Source organism: Amblyomma mixtum, chromosome 5 (genome assembly GCF_055824585.1).
Source record: "Amblyomma mixtum isolate Tamu chromosome 5, ASM5582458v1, whole genome shotgun sequence".
NCBI classification, from domain to species: Eukaryota; Metazoa; Arthropoda; class Arachnida; order Ixodida; family Ixodidae; genus Amblyomma; species Amblyomma mixtum.
Window position 1 is genome coordinate 1,867,285 of NC_143016.1, and position 18,509 is coordinate 1,885,793.

Consider the following 18,509-nt stretch of genomic DNA (forward strand, 5'->3'; position numbering starts at 1 on the left):
CTTGCAGAACATACATGCGATCAAACTGCTTATCAAGATTGTGATGTTCCTATCAAAGTTATTGGTATCTAGACAATGAAGGTAAGTTGATCTCTCTCAGAGCAGTCTACATTCAACAAGATTCAGAACAGACTGCTTGAAGATGAATCTTGCCGTACGTAAGTTATTCTTAACATTTATTTAAGTGGCTGTTCACGAAACATTTACTTTCTGCACAGTCGTATACAATAAGTAAACTGTTACACACGCGCCTCTACTGGAAACGATGTGCTACAGGAAAGAAAGGGACGAATGGTAACCTGCATTTAATAAAGATGAGAAACAACTGTAGGACGAAACGAATAACAAATGTAACGTAGTTATCGGGATGCATAATATACTTGTACAAAGAATTTTTGCGTTACACATGCGTCCAAAATTCATGTAAGTTTGGTACTGCTGAATCTACCCAGGTAGTACAAAACATTTTACCTGGATATTTGCTACCAATGTTAAAATAACGGTATGTGTTTTGTAATAACATTAACCTGACGTTAAAATTTCATTATTACGTTTTTGTAGTGCTCAGAACTTTTGTACAATGTTTCGGATATGAAAAAATACTAATGTTAGTAATAATTAAACATTACTAAAACATTGAAACATGGCACGTAATGCATTTTTATCTTCGAAACATTTATTTATTGTTCTATATAGAACTGGTCAGCATTAAAAACAAGCACAGGTGTAACATGCAAATACGTAGCACAAGAAGCTTGTGGAATTCTTAGTGGCACCAGCTATAATGATCGGCTGTTATAGAAGGTGGGGAAAACTCTTTATTAGCACTGCAAGCATGTTCTAGTGATGTTTGCTGAAAACGAACTTATAACGTCAGCATACTGTTGCTGTAAAGTTAATACAATGTTCCTGACTAATGCAAACTTACTTCAGGCACTAATTTAAGCACTGTTCGAAGGATTTTTTTACATATTTCAGGAAGTAATGACAAACTTTAACTAACAGAGCACTGTAAGTTAACCTCTTGGTTTTTGCCAGCTATTAATTATGTACGTACTACCAAAGGTAATTTAGGAAACTTCGGTTGTTAGCAATTGACCACTAACGCTTTTGGGGGCACTGCTTATGGGTGGTATATATACATCAACTCGGGGTAACAATAAAGACCAAGTGAGTGCATGAATGTGCCATGCCACACTGTTGTGCAGTTTTATACTGCTCTGTGTTCGCACTTGCAGCATTCTTTACGCAGAGTTTATGAAGGCTGTTAGTGTGTATGTGCGTAATATCACGACTGCTTTGTCTCGTCCTTCAAGGTTATTATTTTAACGGTATTTTAAAGTTGCTTTTTTGTTATATGAATGTTTAATTATTGTTAGAAAAACACTACACTAACGGTAATTTGTAACATTTCAGCACAGTTCGACAAAAATGACTTTAAAAACGGTGTATTGACGTTTGACTCAAACGAAGAAATAACGCTATTTTAACGTTTAGATGTTACCTGAGTACGTTAGGCTGTGTTATGTTGTATACTAAGCGCATGCAAGCTTACCTTCGCCAGCTTTTTTCCTGCGGACGAAACGGCAATGCTTTCTTTCTTCCTTAAGACAAGGCATAGACTAAAAGCAAGCGTACGCATTTAGCCGGTTGAACTGTGCTCGTTTCTCCTGATTTATTATGTTGCCATTAACTACAACTATACAATGCTGATCGCATGAAGCATCTTTCCAAGTAACGCTGGCGGAAACCATGATGCTTCGCGACAGACTTTCCGAAGTCACGCGAACGCCTGATAGTTGCATGTCTGATGGCTTTGGATGCTGTCCAAAGGATTCCGAAGCGTAACGCATGCACGCAAAGCAGTGCAGGCAGTTTGATCAAGGCCACTAATGACGTCACAGTGGTAGAGCTTATATTAAACGGACCTTGATGAGTATGAGCAGTGACGACAGCCGTGCAGACATCAGGTATGCGAATCGCAGAGCAAAAAGAAAGACTATGCAGATTATTGAGTTGTGTGATAAAACAAAGATCAGAAGAGCGAGGAGTGACTGGGCACAGACCGTCTCCAAGCTAAAAACATCTCAGCTGTGAACTGCTTTTCATTTAATGACACAAATAAGTTTCCATGCAAACAGCAATAAAAGCGAAAATTTGTTTTCCAGCTATTAAACTCAAACTTCACCGTATATGTGCTCTACGGCCTAGCAAGAAGATCGCATTTTCTATCTAAAAACACTGCACAGTTTTGGCGTAGCTTCAGTTTTTATTGCTGTCCGCTGCTTCAGTAATATCTCAGCTGCATTCTTGTGACGGCTATTAGTACTGAGAACAGTGAAAAGTTACCGGCTCTCATGATCATTATAGTGACCAAATAGACTTCGGCTTATGCTTATCCTTTCGTGACCGCCGATGTGCCTGTCTGCCCATCAGCCTAATGTACTTTTTGTACATTAACGTGAGATGCCGCACACCTTGCCGGCCCTGGTAAGCAAAAAAAAAAAGTGGCTCTAATATTTCTTCATGCACCTTAGTGCTCTCTTGAGGATACATATCAGCTTCACGGGTTTCTTCGTGAAACTGAACTACACTCCTTCCTTTACCTTTACCTACTCCATCCCCGCTTCCCAATGGCCCCACCCGTCGAATAAAAAAAGTTGTCAGTTTTGCGATGATATTTAACCTTAATCACCCTCATGTTAGGGGCACATCGTGTATTTAAGGAACGACTGTTACTTTCTGCTGTTGCTCCGTCAAGTCAGGGAAAACACCGTCCAGATTTTGTGTGCATGTTGACGTCCTATTGTATGCGTGTATTCTTTTCTTTCTGTCTGCGCCCACTAATGACCCTCATTTGCAATTCTTCGTGTCCTTCGGCATTCTCATCTTGTGAAAGGCAACAAAGGAATCCAAATACATGAATAGTGGGATTAAATATTTACGTACTTGGCTGACTGCAGATCAAGTGCTGAAAGCCGCAAATAAGAAACATACTGATCGAGCTGTATTAGTTTACTCTTTTACAAGTTGCTCCTTGACTACAATTGAATAGTGTTGTTGTTTTCCTGTATTTTTTCTCTTCTCCAGCTGGCCGCAAGAGTTTAGGGAATTAGGGTGTGCGGGAAAATAGTTGTTTCGGCACCAAAATGCAAGCCATTCGCCCGTTACGCAGGCAGACATGAGGGAACATGCAAGCTCCGTCCGTTGGTATCCCTGCCAGGAAGTAGGTCACGTTGTAGTGCTGCAATAAATTGGTTCCGGACCATACTTATCCGGTAAACTTCATATGTCCACCATTTCGGATAAAATTTTTGAATATTGTAAAAAATTGTGCGGTACAGTTATGGAAACATTGAAGTTGATGGTTTAGTCTTCCGATGTGCAGCAAAATCTTTCTTTTAAAGTTTTGCCATCGCTCGCATGGGGCAGTTAAAACTACTATGGAAAGCCAAAGGGGCAGGCTTTTCGCGATCGCAAAAACGTTAACAGCAAAAAAAAAAAAAATGCAAGCCTGTCGATGGGAGATCTGCGAATATGTTGATTGCTGTAGTGAATTCTTACAAGATGTGAAAAATTTGCGTTCATAAACTCTTTCCTGTTCAAAAATGCTTTTCTCCAGAATTGTTGGGTATGTATCGGCTGTACGTACAGCCGCCCCAGAGATCAAGATCAGAAGCCTCAGAGATCAATCTTCATATGCTTCTTCGTGTTCCGTGCAAGTCTCCGGTTTGTACTGAGACATTAAAATGCGTTCAGTTAATGACATGTTATGGAATTAGCTGGCTTCTCTCATCTGTATTTTTACGACAAAGATCATCTATCAATCACTTTCATGTCGAGAGGCAAAAAGATGCTGACGCAAGGCTATAGGTTTCGTTTTATAACGGTCACAGCAGAATTAATAAGAATTAATTGGCCTATATTTAGTGCGTTCCTTTTCGCAAATGATCCGGAAATGCCGGCACACTAAAGTTAGCGGTAATCTCCATCACATCACTCAAGCTTGTTTCGGGAGATTCAGTGAATGGCGTCGGGATTCCCCGCTTTGGCGGAACCGGTAAGGGGGCGCCTGTAACTCATCCGCTGAAAGCTGACGTGCGCATCGGGGATTTTCGCGTTCGGATGTTTGTAGCGCCTTCTATTCACTCCCAAAGGCGCGTTGGGTATCGTGCCAAGAATGGCACCCGAAGCTCCGCCTTGACCTGCCTACTGGCCGTGAACCGTCGCGCTGTTTACTCCTGTCGCCGCCAGATAGCGCCACTTGATTCGCGAAAGACTGACCGTATCGGGAACGATCAAGAAACCTTGTGCAGTGCGCAGGTCTGACAGCTGGGAACGCGAGATCAGATCCATCGCGTTGTGAGCGACAGCATATTCAGCAGGAAAAAGTGGGTGCTGTTCTATTCTTTGAACTGCTGGCCCAGTTTTATAGCCTGCCTGCAACGACGGGTAGCATAGTGAAAAGTGCCGACTGGAACCGCAGCAGATGAGCTCGTCGAAACACTAGCAGATGGTGCCATCGTTAAACTTAAAGAGTTTCTGCACTGAAATGATTTTATTCTTCCTCATTTGTAAATATTAAGATTGTGTGTTGTCAAAGCATACGGTGCCATGGAAAAAAAAGAACACAGCAACTTTTCTTTCTTTTCGTCTCCGGAGCACTGAAATCATCATTCAGTGCTGTACCGAGTTGCATTAAAAATAAATTATAACCAAGAACCGCAGCCCACGTGTGTGGCTTTCTGTTACATACTCGGTGTATCACTGAAAGTTGTTGTTAATTTTAAAAAGTTAGCCTTTCGGGTTCAAACCGTTTTTTTTTTCTGTACATTATTTTCATCAGTGACGGACATCAGAAAGCTGTTATGACGTGGTTGCTAGGAATATATATAGCTAAAATATTGAAGCGAGTAGACGACGACGACAAACAGCGATGGCACGAGTGGGAAGAGTAGAAGACGACAACGAAGTTCGGACTGTGTTCTCGGTGCCGCTCGCAGCTGTTCTTGTCTATTTGTAAATATCTGTAAATATATTCTTTCCCGCAACATATTTGGTGGAGGTGCGGATTTCCCCTACGTCTACCGACGACGGAGCTCCGCAGCGGCCGCCAGTTGCCTTCACTCATCATGAGCCAAGACGCCGCCCAGCAAACCTCAGCCCCGGCCATGACATCACTCGTTCTTTCTCCCCCTCGTGACCCTGGGACATTTTCTGGTACCGACAACACTGACGTCGACGACTGGATCAGCATGTACGAGCGAGTGAGTACCTACAACCGCTGGGATCCGACCCTCATGCTCGCAAATGTAATATTCTATCTAAAAGACACCGCCCGGGTCTGGTATGAGACGCACGAAGACCATTTGACCAGCTGGGACGTGTGCAAAGAGAAACTCCGCGAATTGTTTGGACGGCCGCTCGGCCGAACGCTTGCCGCTAAGAAGGACCTCGCCTCCCGAGCTCAAACATCTACGGAGTCCTATGTGTCGTACATTCAAGATGTGCTGGCCCTCTGTCACAAAGTTGACGCCACCATGCCCGAGTCTGACAAAGTCAGCCACGTGTTGAAGGGAATCGCCGACGATGCCTTCAACTTGCTTGTATACAAGAACTGCACTACAATCGACGGAATTATTAAGGAATGTCGACGCTTCGAGGAAGCCAAAAGCAGGCGTATTAGCCAGCCGTACACACGCCTCCCCAACACGGCTGCGACTTCTTCATGTGAAGACCTGCGACACCGGGAAACTCCAGCACCCCCAGAAAATGTGACCCGCATCATCCGACGCGAGCTCGAAGCTATGTCCCCTGCCGCCCTGCATCTACATGATGGCGACAACCGCTTGCCTACCATCTCTCTGGTACAAGCTGTCGTCCGCCAAGAGCAATTGCAAACCTTGGTTTCCAGCCCGTCAGCCCTGTACGGTCTTCACCACCACCCGAAATCACTGCGATTGCTCCTGGACGACCTTCGTACTCCTCTCCACGTCGCCGAAACCCTAACGATTGGCGGACAACCGACGACAGGCCCATTTGTTTCAATTGCCACCGCACTGGCCACATCTCCCGCCACTGTCGAAATTATTGGTCCCGTCACAGCACATACCGTCCTCTCAGCTCTCGCCGTGACGACGAACAGCCCAGCCACTACACGCCCCCTCCAGCCCAGCACAGTGCTCCAGTCGACGGCCAAATTCCCCGCTCCAGCCGCTCCCCGTCCCCCCTGCGTCGACAGTCCCGTTCGCCCCAACGCCGTCGCTCCTCTCCTGGCCCCTACGGACGCTCGCAAGCGGAAAACTAGACGCTGCAGTGTCTGGAGGTGATGCTGCAGTACAGCCCCAGTCCCAAAATCCTCGATTAGCCCTTCGCGCACACCATAATTTGCTCGCCATTCATGTCGATGGAGTGCCTGTGCGAGCCCTGATCGATACAGGCGCGCACGTATCCGTCATGAGTTCAGCCCTACGACGCCGCCTCCGAAAAGTACTGACCCCTGCACCCAAAGCCGTTCTCCGCGTTGCCGACGGCGGAACGCCTCATGTTGTTGGACTATGCACAGCCCGTGTGACCATATCCGGCCGCCATACATTCGTTCTGTTCTCTGTTCTGGACCAGTGCCCTCATGAAGTCATTCTTGGCCTCGACTTCCTGTCTGAGCATTCAGCCCTCATTGACTGCGCCACTAATGTTGTTCAGCTTGACCTTCCTCTTTCTGCTGAGTCGCCGTCCCCAGTTATACACTGTCTTTGTGCTGTCGACTTTGTCCGTCTACCGCCTCAAGCCGCAACTTACATTTCTTTCTCATCTGTTCCCCCTGTACCTGATGGTAACTACGTAGTCACTCCGGAACTTGACGTCGCCCTGACGCGCAGCATTGCGCTTCCACACACTGTATTTACAATGTCGGCCAACCGAGCGTACCTTCCGGTCCTGAACTTTGGTTCATCCATCCAACCGCTCCCGCAAGGCATCTCACTCGCCACGCTGTGCCCTGCTGCCGAATGTGTGATATCAGTGGTGGACAGCTGCTTACCTTCCACTCAGCAATGCCGGCTGCCTGCGGCCCCATCAACAGTGAACCCAACGGACGACTACGCCGACATGATCGCTTCTGACCTACCGCCGCTGCAAGCTCGCGACCTTAGATGCCTCTTATCATCTTTCCGCGACATCTTCAACTTTGATAGCCGTGTTTTGGCTCGGACCTCTGTGGTGACGCATCACATAAACACCGGTGATTCCGCTCCTCTCCGCAGACGTCCGTACCGAGTGTCCAGCGCCGAACGCACCGTCATAAATCAAGAGGTGGACAAGATGCTCGCAAAAGACATCATCGAGCCCTCGTCAAGTCCTTGGGCTTCACCAGTCGTCCTGGTGAAAAAGAAGGACGGCAGCTGGCGCTTCTGCGTTGATTATCGGCACCTCAACCGCATCACAAAAAAAAAGACGAATATCCACTCCCAAGGATCGATGATGCATTAGAATGCCTCCACGGCGCCAAATATTTCTCTTCAATTGATCTTCGATCGGGGTACTGGCAAATTGCCGTTGATGAAAAGGACCGCGAGAAGACCGCCTTCGTGACGCCTGATGGCTTATACCAGTTTAAAGTCATGCCGTTCGGCCTCTGTAACGCCCCGGCTACCTTCGAACGAATGATGGACTCCCTTCTTCGTGGCTTTAAATGGTCCACTTGCCTCTGTTACCTAGACGATGTTGTGGTTTTCTCGCCTACTTTTGCCACGCACCTCGAGCGCCTCTCCAATATTCTGACAGTATTTCGTAACGCCGGACTTCAGCTGAACTCATCGAAATGCAAGTTCGGTCGTCGCCAACTCACTATTCTCGGACACCTCGTTGACGCTTCTGGTGTACGCCCAGATCCCATCAAAATTCAAGCTGTGAAGGACTTCCCTCTTCCAAGGTCGTCGAAAGACGTGCGCAGCTTTGTCGGCTTGTGCTCGTATTTTCGCCGTTTTATCAAAGATTTCGCCGGCATCGCTCGTCCCCTCACCGATCTTCTGAAGAACGACACCCCCTTTACTTGGGGCCCTGCTCAAGAGAACTCATTTTCAACCCTCGTTCATTTGCTGACCACTCCGCCCATCTTAGCACATTTTGACCCGTCGCCTCCCACAGAGGTTCGCACGGACGCCTCCGGATATGGCATCGGCGCCGTCCTAGCCCAACGTCAACAGGGTCAGGATCGAGTCATCGCTTATGCCAGCCGCCTACTTTCAGCCGCAGAGCAAAATTACACCATTACTGAGCGTGAGTGGCTAAATTCAGACCCTACCTGTTCGGCCGTTCATTCGCTGTTGTCACTGATCACCACGCTCTCTGTTGGCTGTCTTCACTAAAAGATCCCACCGGTCGCCTTGGTCGCTGGGCATTGCGCCTCCAAGAATACTCATACTCCGTCGTGTACAAGTCAGGGCGCCATCACCAGGACGCTGACTGTTTATCCCGATACCCTGTAGAACCACCTGACCTAGAGGACGCTGAGACCCTGCCCTGCCTCTTCGCTATCTCCGATCTTGCCGATATTGCCAACGAACAGCGCCACGACTCATCTTTACGTCCTATCTTTGATGGCATCCGTTCTGCAAACCGATCTCCGTCTCTGAACCTTTATGTGCTCCAGAACGGCATTTTGTATCGCCGAAACCTACGCTCCGATGGTCCTCCGCTCCTGCTCGTGATACCCCAACGTCTACGCTCTTCTGTCCTTGAAGAACTGCACGATCTGCCGACAGCCGGTCACCTTGGCGTGTCCCGCACGTACGCTCGGGTGCGGCATCGCTTCTTTTGGCCTGGTCTCTATCGCTCCGTCAAACGTTACGTGGCCGCTTGCGACCTGTGTCAACGTTGGAAAAGGCCCTCCACTTTGCCTGCCGGTCTTCTGCAACCCATCGACATCCCTCCGGAACCTTTTCACCGTGTTGGCCTCGACCTTCTTGGCCCTTTTCCGACGTCCCTCTCCGGCAACAAGTGGATCGCTGTCGCAACTGATTATACGACTCGGTACGCCATCACGCGTGCTTTGCCGAGCTGCGCTACCGATGTTGCCGATTTTCTTCTGCAAGACGTCATCCTTCACCACGGCGCCCCTCGTCAACTGCTCACCGACCGCGGTCGTTATTTTCTATCCAGAGTAGTTCACGACATTCTTCGTTCGTGTGACACGCAGCACCAGCTCGCGACAGCTTACCACCCACAAACCAATGGGCTTACGGAAAGGTTCAACCGCACGCTCACCGACATGTTAGCCATGTACGTATCGCCAGACCACCGAGATTGGGACGCAGCCTTGCCTTATGTGACATTTGCATATAACTCTTCCCTTCATGACAGAACAGGCTATTCTCCTTTCTACCTTTTGTTTGGTAGGCATCCCACCTTGCCTTTGGACACACTCTTGCCGCCTTCTTCAGCCCCCACCACTGCTTACGCTCGGGACGCCATCTCCCAGGCCACGCTGGCGCGCCAAATAGCACGTAGTAGGCTTCAAGCCTCTCAAGTTTCCCAGAAGTCAGCCTACGACCGCCGTCACTAGGCCGTCGAATTTACCCCAGGATCACTCGTCCTTCTCTGGACGCCCTCTCGCAGCGTCGGTCTCTCCGAGAAGCTCCTTTCGCACTACCGTGGCCCTTACCGTGTCGTACGCCGTGTTACCGACGTGAACTATGAAATTGCTCCCCTTGAAACCTCGCCATCGTCCTCTGGCGCCACCACCGACATCGTCCACGTCTGTCGCCTGAAACCTTATCACGACGCTCATACGCCGCCGCCCTAACGCCGAGACGGCGTTTCAGCAGCCGGGGGTCCTGAAGCGAGTAGACGACGACGACAAACAGCGATGGCACGAGTGGGAAGAGTAGAAGACGACAACGAAGTTCGGACTGTGTTCTCGGTGCCGCTCGCAGCTTTTCTTGTCTATTTGTAAATATCTGTAAATATATTCTTTCCCGCAACAATATGTTTAACTTTTTTTAGTATCACTTTCACGCCTCATTTATTTGCACATTGGTAGCTCACTATTAACAATATCCATATCCGGTTTTAGCTTTTCCAAACATGCTTCTAGTAGGCACTACAGCCTAGGAAATTTTGGCCAAACCGAAACTTCGGAGCGGAGGAGCGCACGCGCTGAAAGTTTCGGTTTGGTGTTTAGGTTCTACAATCATATGAGCGGCAACATTTATGCATGTAACTTTCTTTTCTGCGGCTGAGCGGACCTCGGTATTGGAGGTACTTACCCCTGTCTAGCCAGTACTTTACTGTCGTCCTTGCTCGAAATACCCGGATGCGGCTTGTGCTGCGTGTAGACTAAACGGCCCTTAAAAATCAGCGATAGAAAAATGCAGCATTTGTGATGCTCTGTTGAAAATACGCAAGCACTTGAAAGTCCAGCCGCTGCGGTGACTCAGTGGTTATGGTGCTCGGCTGCTAAGCCAAATGACGCGGTTTCGATCCCGGCCGCGGCGGCGGCATTTCGATGGAGGCGAATTGATGGTGATCCGTGTTCTGTGCGACGTCAGTGTAAGTTAAAGAACTCTAGATGGCCGAAATTATCCGGAACCCTACCCTACGGCGTCCCTCATAGCCTGACTCACTTTACGACGTTAAAACCCATAAACTAAACCAAACTTCTCTAACAGGATTAAGTTTGGGGCACGGTGTAAGAATACATTCCTACACCTTGGTTTGCGGTCAGAATTAACGAACCAGTGCTTTGTGCAAATGTTGGCTTTGTACTATTTACTTCTTGGCTCTTGGCAAAGAAGCTTTCTGCTAAACCATTATTTTGGGATGGAGGTTGTTGAGCAGCTCTTACTAGACTATGAACCAACCAGTGGAGGAAGCAACAGTGCCTGTTTTAGAGTAATAGTGCTTTCCTGCTTGCATGTACTGCTACATTCATAGTTCTCTCAGCTATAATTAGAAGTTATTCGTGCAGTTCACATTCCACAGGCCAGCGGATACTGCATATTTCAATTTTAAGCATTCAGGTTCCAGTACGTCCCGATTCAGGTAGTAGCTGGAAAAGTGGATGATTTGATATGCACTCATAGTTCGCAGCGACGGTTTGTACTTTAGTTGCCCTTTGTAGCGAACACATTCTTTTTCTGTGCATGTCCGTGCACGGATCACCACACTGACACATATCGATGGAACAAAAGGCATAATTTATAAGAATGTCAAAAGAAAAGTTAAAATTTGAGAAAAAGAGTTCGTATACAAAGAGTTACAAAGGAGTTACCCAGCAAAAAAGTTACCGACAAAGTAATAGCGGCGGTGATTGCGTAGAACTGCATTTTTCAGTCTGCTAAGCGCGGCCACGTTCCGGGTATCGTGGGCATAAGCCATTCGAAGCAGGAGGATGAGGAAAGGCGGGGAGGTTAACCGGTCGGTGAAACCGTAAATACGATTGACAGTCGACTTACACATGTGTGGGTGGCAAGGCAAAGCCTACAGAAAAGGCTGCTTAAGCAAAAATGCAACAAAAAGTTTAGAAACGGGATAGTCACACTCACGGAGGAAATTCAACACCACTCCGCAGAACTCGCGAGACAGCAGTGGAACCATATCTGCGAAAATGTAAATGGCAATTTAGGCACGAGAGAGGCATGGAATCTCCTTGATCCGGAATCCAACAAAGCTACGACTTAAAAGGAAATCACCAAAACCCACGCACGGATCACGATATTATAAACACGCTACAGCAGATATACTTGTGCACAACCCGAGAGACGAAGTCCCTACCCGATTATAAAGGACAACCTAATCCCGTCCTGGACGCGGACGTAACAATGGCGGAAATAAAAGCAACCCTACATAAAGATACGCACGACATCCGCTCCGGGAAAGGACGGCATTCATAACAAAACACTCAGAAACCTAGACGACGCTTCCATCGTAGCCCTCACAGACTTTGCGAGGGAGTGTTGAAGGGGGGGGGGGGGGGGGGGGGGGGGGGGGTGGGGGGGGAACTAACAGCGTCTTGGAAACATGCCATCGTTAAATTCATTCCAAAACCAAAACCGGGCAAAAAGCTCACGCTCGAAAACCTCAGGCCTATTTCGCTTACATCTTGCATAGGAAAACTGATAGAGAACGTCATACCAGACACAATCCAGTCCCACATGCACAAAGAGAATTTATAACCCAACACTATAGACGCCTTTAGACCACATCTATCAACACAGGATACGATGCTCAGACTACCAAACGAAGTCCTATCTCAGAAGCAAGAAATGAGCACCGTGGCAATCCTAGCTCTAGATTTAATCAAAGCATTTGATAACGTCAAACACAAAGCAATACTAGAATTTCTTGCACCGTTGAATGTAGGCGAAAGTACGTTTAACTACATCAAGGACTTTCTCTCCGATAGAACGGATAAAATCCAAACTGGCACAATGAAATCCGACACCTTTAGTTTGGGAGACAGAGGAACGCCGAAAGGATCGGTCCTCTCCCCCCTTCTTATTAGATATAACCCTCATCAAAATGGCACACGAACTCGCAAAAGTCCCAGATCTAGAACACTCTTTGTACGCGGACGCCATCACCCTTTGGACCACCATGGGGAGTATCGGCACGATACAAGGTACGCTACAACAAGCCGCAGATGTAGTAGTAGAGGCGACAAACCGCGGGACCCGCATGTTCCCCTCAAAAATACGAAGTCCTCATCCTACACTCGAAGCTTCAAAGAAAGAATAAAGTGCCTGAGATCAAAATCTACGCGGAAGGGGCAGCCATACCAGAAGTGGAAACACTAAGAATCCTGGGAATGTTGATAGAGTCAAATAAAAAAAAAAACGGCACACTAATTAAGACACTGAGGAACACCATTAACCAAATCTCCCTCCTCATCAGACGCATCGCTAATTGGCGAAGAGGAGTTAAAGAAGCCGAGACCAAGAAACTAATACAGGTCTTCGTTCTTAGCAGAGTCATCTACTCTCCATACGTCACCATTAGAGAAAGAGACGAACGGGATTCTCTAAATAGACTAGTACTACAAACTTGCGCTCAACCTCCAACGTCATACGCTAAATGGAAAACCACTACAGTTAGGTATTCACAACACCTTAGCGGAAATGATGGAAGCACACCTCACCGCACAGTACGAAAAACTATCAGGTACTGAAACAGGACATTTCATCTTAAAGAAAGCAGGAATACAATATGAATGAATCCGTGCATACACATTGCTAATTCCTAGACACGTGCACGAACACTCAATAGTCCATCCTCTGCTCGAAAACATGCATCCACACTGCGATACGGACAGAAGAAATGCTGGGGCAGAAAAACTTCACGAAAGATTTTCAGTTCAGAAAGACACGGCGCACGTGGACGTGGCAGAACATGCGGACAGAGACGCCTTTTCTCTGGCAGTTGTCGATCATCGAGGTTCTCCCCTTGCATAGGCGACAATCGATAAAACAAAATTTCCTGATAAGGCTGAAGAAGCTGCCATAGCTTTAGCCGTTTCCTAGCTCCACCACTGCCAAATAAAACATCAGTGACTACAAAAGCGCAATTTGAAATTTTGCGCAAAGGAAGCGCCCACTCCGCAGCCATAAAAATCTTACAAAAAATCTCCAATACCCGCCAGATAACATTGATCTGGGTCCCCGCCCATTCGGACCATCCTGGAAACGAGGCGGCGCACCAATTTGCCCGAGGATTCCTAGTTAACCGAGAGGTGCGCTGCCCCGAGCTCAGGTCGGCCAAGGAGCGAGTGACGACCCACAAAGAAATTACTACCCACTTCAAGAAAGAAAGAAAGATCTTCCCAGAACCCCATAAATCTCTGAATAAAACACAACAAATCAGTTGGCGGCAGCTCCAAACAGACAATTTATTTAATTCGTACATGTACTCCATATGGTTCCCAGAGCAGTTCAGCCCGGTCTGTTCTTCCTGTGGGCACCAAAAGTCAGACACATCGCACATCCTACACTCATGTACTCAAGACAAGCCATCGCAGAGTCTGCAGCACTCTACCCAATCTCAGTGGGAGGCCGCGCTGCTCAGCTCGGACCCGGCGGTTCAACTCCGAGTCACGGAGCGGGCAGAAGAGGTCGCCGAACGATAACACCGGTCGGCCACCTGGCGTCCGGCCTAGAAGAGGAGCCCACCGCGGGGAGGGGAACGTCACCCCAACCCGCGTCTAAGACCTCTTCTTTAACAAAGTTTACCTCCTCCTACCATGCACTGGGGAAAAAGGATGAGGGATTATAAAGGTGAGGGGGAAAAGAGAGAGATAAGACAAAGCAGAAGGCGAGAAAACTTGGGCAAAGTCACAGCCTGTCGTGCAGTCCCGACACTCCTAAGAACCGCAGGAGGGCCTGGCAGGACCTCACCCGAAAAGTTCCAGACAAATGTATGTCCTGCTCAGCAATGACAGCGCTCCGGTCTCGCATAAAACGCATCATATTTTGCATTATGCCATTCTCTTCAGCTGGGTGATTTCTCACTGCGTGCGCTCAAAACGTTGTTGATGTTCATGTGATGCAAAAAATCCATTTAACTTCATTTTTGTCATTATTTACGCACCGACGATGCATTCGGGTTGCTTTTGGCGTGGACGGAGCAACAAATAAAGCCGATGATGCCAGTGTCGGGATATTTTTTCAATTTCGGAAAACAAATTTTGACGCTTCATGAGATGTTTCATTGCATTATGCACACTTCTCATATGTTGCTGGTCCCGCACGCCTATGTAGACCGTCGGACACCGGTGACTCGCCCGGACGAAGCGGCAGGTTCATAGCTGTCTTTTCGATGGTACTACTTCGTCCGAATCGGAATCGTCGCTGCCACATTCAATATTTGAACTGTCCATGTAATCGGTTCTTCCAGGCCGTCAACTTCAAACTGGCAGGTGTAGAGCAGCTGCTTGTCTGCGCCGGCCACGCTGGCCGCAGGAACGTGGGACGTAATTCTCGGGCCTCGCGTGCGCGGTCAGGGACTGTAGCGAGTCTAAAAAAGATTTAAAAAAAAACCCATTCGCAAGAAAATGTGTGAAATAAATACTGTAACCTGGGATAATATGAGTTTCTGTATGCAATTTTAGTAGTTTTTTAAATTTCCTGAATGAAATTTGAATCGTTGGATTTGTGCAACTGACAATTGTGTTGCTTGCTTCCGGAGGCTGCCAGCGGTGGTGCTTCAGCTATAAGGATGCAACTCGAACCAACCTTTCTCTGCACCCAGGCTGTGTGTGGGGGGCATCGTATCTACGAGGTGTATAAACGGGAAAGCACAAGGCTCACAAACGCAACCACTTTATCTGATCCATGCTTCTTCAGAGAATGCAGCATAGCCCAGCGCACACAGCGACGTGGCGAGTATGATGGAAATAAAGTAGCTCTACTGATGTCAGTAGTGCTCAAAGTGTCACTTTTCCTGCTTCGGGAACTACGCAATTGAATGGACTGATGTGCTTAACTAAAGCGGCTATTAGTTGGGCTTCCGTCAGGAGCTCGCGCCCCGACTGAGCTCGGGTCGAGCTTTCGCGGTAGGGTTTTGTTACCAACTGTCGAAGGCTAATACCTTGGTACTAAGCCAAGGGAGCTTCGTCGGGATAACTGTTCTGGGACAAAGAAGAAAAGAAAGAGATAAAAAAATCCTCTCCCGTACATGAAAATAGAGCATTTTACAGGCATTAAAAACAAAAACGCAAATATAAATCTGGTTTTGTGTATTACTATGCTCAGTATTTATTTATATAAATAATCCGCATCCGGTGTGTATCTATACCGCAGGCATCAGCTCTGGCAGGAGAAAAAATTACTAGATTGCCCGCACCAACACATGAGATCGCGTTGGGCATCTTATGCTGTGTTGGGCGATACTGAAAATAAAATGCTCTATCGTCTGCACCTATCGATGCTCCGCAAAGCCTAAAATTTTAACTTTTGAACATGCTTATCCTGCTGGCTGTTCACCGGAAATTACTGTAGGTTTTTCAACATGGCGAAAGGCGTGCTTCTTTTCTGCCCGACGTAAGTGTTATATTATTTGATTGTAGTAAACTATCAGTTTTTGGTGTATTTGTAAACCGGCAGAACACATTTTCATGCCTTTTTTAGAAAGAGCAATATTCCTGATGTGAAACCCGCATTATCTAACATATATACCCTAAATACAAAGTTTACGCTTTCTGGCATACTCAATGGCTGCAGTTCCTAGTTTCCCTTTGGTGACTGCAAGCAAATCTGTGCTTTCTTTGCGTTTATGCAAGTGATACATTGAGACCATTTTAGCCGGAAAATCGGAGGAAGAAACCTACATAAACGCGTTTGCATCAAGTGGCGCAAATGTGCTGGTCGTACAACACTTTCACTTGCATTGTTGTTTTCTCAGACCTCCCAATTCGCCCAAGGTTATGTGGGCATACACGTGCACGAGATCGCGCGCAGTACGCGCTCCTGCACTGTGGGGACGACATATAAGACGTCTGCGTTTGAGAAACTGAGAAAAAAATGATGCCCAGGCTTAGCTTGGTTAAGCCAAGAATGCGTTGCATTTTGCGCGGTCTTTTTGCGCGAGGTATTGCTTGGCGGCACTCGATTTTCTCAGCAGCTTTTCCTCCGTGACGTATGGATGGATGGATGGATAGATAGGAGCGCCCCCTTTGAAACGGGGCGGTGGCAACCGCCACCATTCTCAGCCGTACTTTTTTTTTTCTTTTTTTTGTTCACGTGGCTTGGTGACGTCATGTCACCACCACGTGACGTGACGTCACCAAACCACGTGACATCACGCCACGTGGTTTGGTGGCTGCCCGGCCGCGCCCAAGGGCTGAACTGAATGATTGCAATATGCTACGCATAAAAGAAATTCGCGCTCAGCCGACTTCCAATCGCAACATCCTCTTGATGCACAGAGTGACGTTTCGCACAGCTGCGCACTGCTGCTTGGAGGAACTGCGGGTGCGGGCGGCGAGTGCCAGTCGCATGCATTTCTTATGTAGGAAGCGGAAGGGAGAGACGGAGAGAGAGAGAGATACTCGACGGCAGATGATATCAACCGCCGGTCAAGGAAATGCCGCCGTAAGTGCGAAGCAGAGAAGCAGAACGCCAACCCGTCATGAGTGAGACAAACACGAGCGCGAACACTTAGTCAAGGATTCCACATTACCGTCTCTGAAGACCAGGACGCGTTCTGTGCCAAAGGAATGTATTCCAGTTGTGGACACCACGCGCAGAGGTGAGCCGAAGTCATCCAGTGGTTGGTCCGCACACCACCATCTCCATTTGGTCATCGCCTCGAGTCTTCAATATGGGTGTTGCCGGCCCCACTTTTCGACGGGATACGAACAACTCCGGCGCTGCCTACGTGCATGTGTTCGTCCGAGAGCGGTTGCCCTGCCCTGCTGTCGAGTAGATCTCAGGGGAGATGTCCTTGACTCCTGCGGTTGTTCGCTGTCGGCCTTCCCGTCGAGACGCGTACACACCCGCTAGACGTCCTGTGAATCATAAGCCTGACGTAGCTGAGGATACCCCAAAACAGCGTCGGGTTTGTCCCGCTCTCTGTCAAACCAGAATACGGCACTTTATATTTCGTACCGCATCTCGCACTGTGCTGCATCTAATGCGCGTATACTGCGCACAAGGGCCTTATCATCATTCGCTGCTAGGCTATCTGCATGAACATATTTATGAGGCGGGATTGTTTCATTGTTTCATTATTCAAAGTCTATTTATTATGCGTTGAGGCAGCAATAAACACGTTCAAAGAAATCATAGGTTATCACCGTATTCGCTGCCTCCGCCAATGATGACAATGGTGGTAACAGCTATTATGCAGGTCGAGCAGTAGTGAACCACAGAGAAGGACACGGATGAGTTCAAAAATGATCTTAATTATGTAAAACAGTGTTACTGTTCGGCGATGGTCGCACATAAGAAGCATATCAGGTTTAATCCTACTCAATGACTCAATGCTTCGATACGGGTACATCGATTCTTTTTCTCTTCAGCGGAACAAGCTTGCCAAAGTGGTTTTCATAACTCCAGACTTGCCGTTTACAAGCATTAAATGCTTTCAGCTTCCATTTTCAGAAAATTGAGAGGAACAGTTTCGAGAAACTGCGGCGAACCCGAGGCCGAACACGAAGCTGAACAACTCTGAAATTTCCGGTCCAAACGGCATCGAGCAGAAAAACTTCATCCTCGAGCGGGATTCGGACCACCGCTGACGCAGGCAAAAGCAACTTCGATTGCCGGTGCCTTAGACCGCTCGGCCAGCGTCGCAACCGAACTGATGTTTTGAAGGCTTCACTACGGGACCTAGGGCTTCAGTCGCCGACCGTGTAAATTTGACCTTCAGCTGAGTTAGCGGTCAAACCATGAAAAAGAGAAATTGTATCAATATCCATGGCTGGGAGTCGAACCCACGGCTGTGCGAACAGATCTCCTTTAAGGGCCGATCAGCGAGACCACTAGAAAAAAAAAAAAAACTAGGTTAACCACACTCTC

The 18,509-nt window shown here is 47.8% G+C and overlaps 1 protein-coding gene across 2 annotated transcripts in view; it reads right to left on the bottom strand.

Moving 5' to 3' along the window:
* The window catches only part of LOC149341119 (uncharacterized), a 28,900-nt gene that overhangs the window by 2,546 nt on the left and 7,845 nt on the right, over positions 1-18,509 (bottom strand). The window contains exon 1 of one of the 2 annotated variants that reach the window (XM_089541938.1): positions 17,170-17,249. The exons of the other annotated variant lie outside the window; for it this stretch is intronic. The gene's annotated coding sequence lies outside the window, so the exon portion shown is untranslated. Of the gene's footprint in view, positions 1-17,169; positions 17,250-18,509 lie in introns of those variants that run through there. 2 annotated transcript variants of the gene reach the window in all.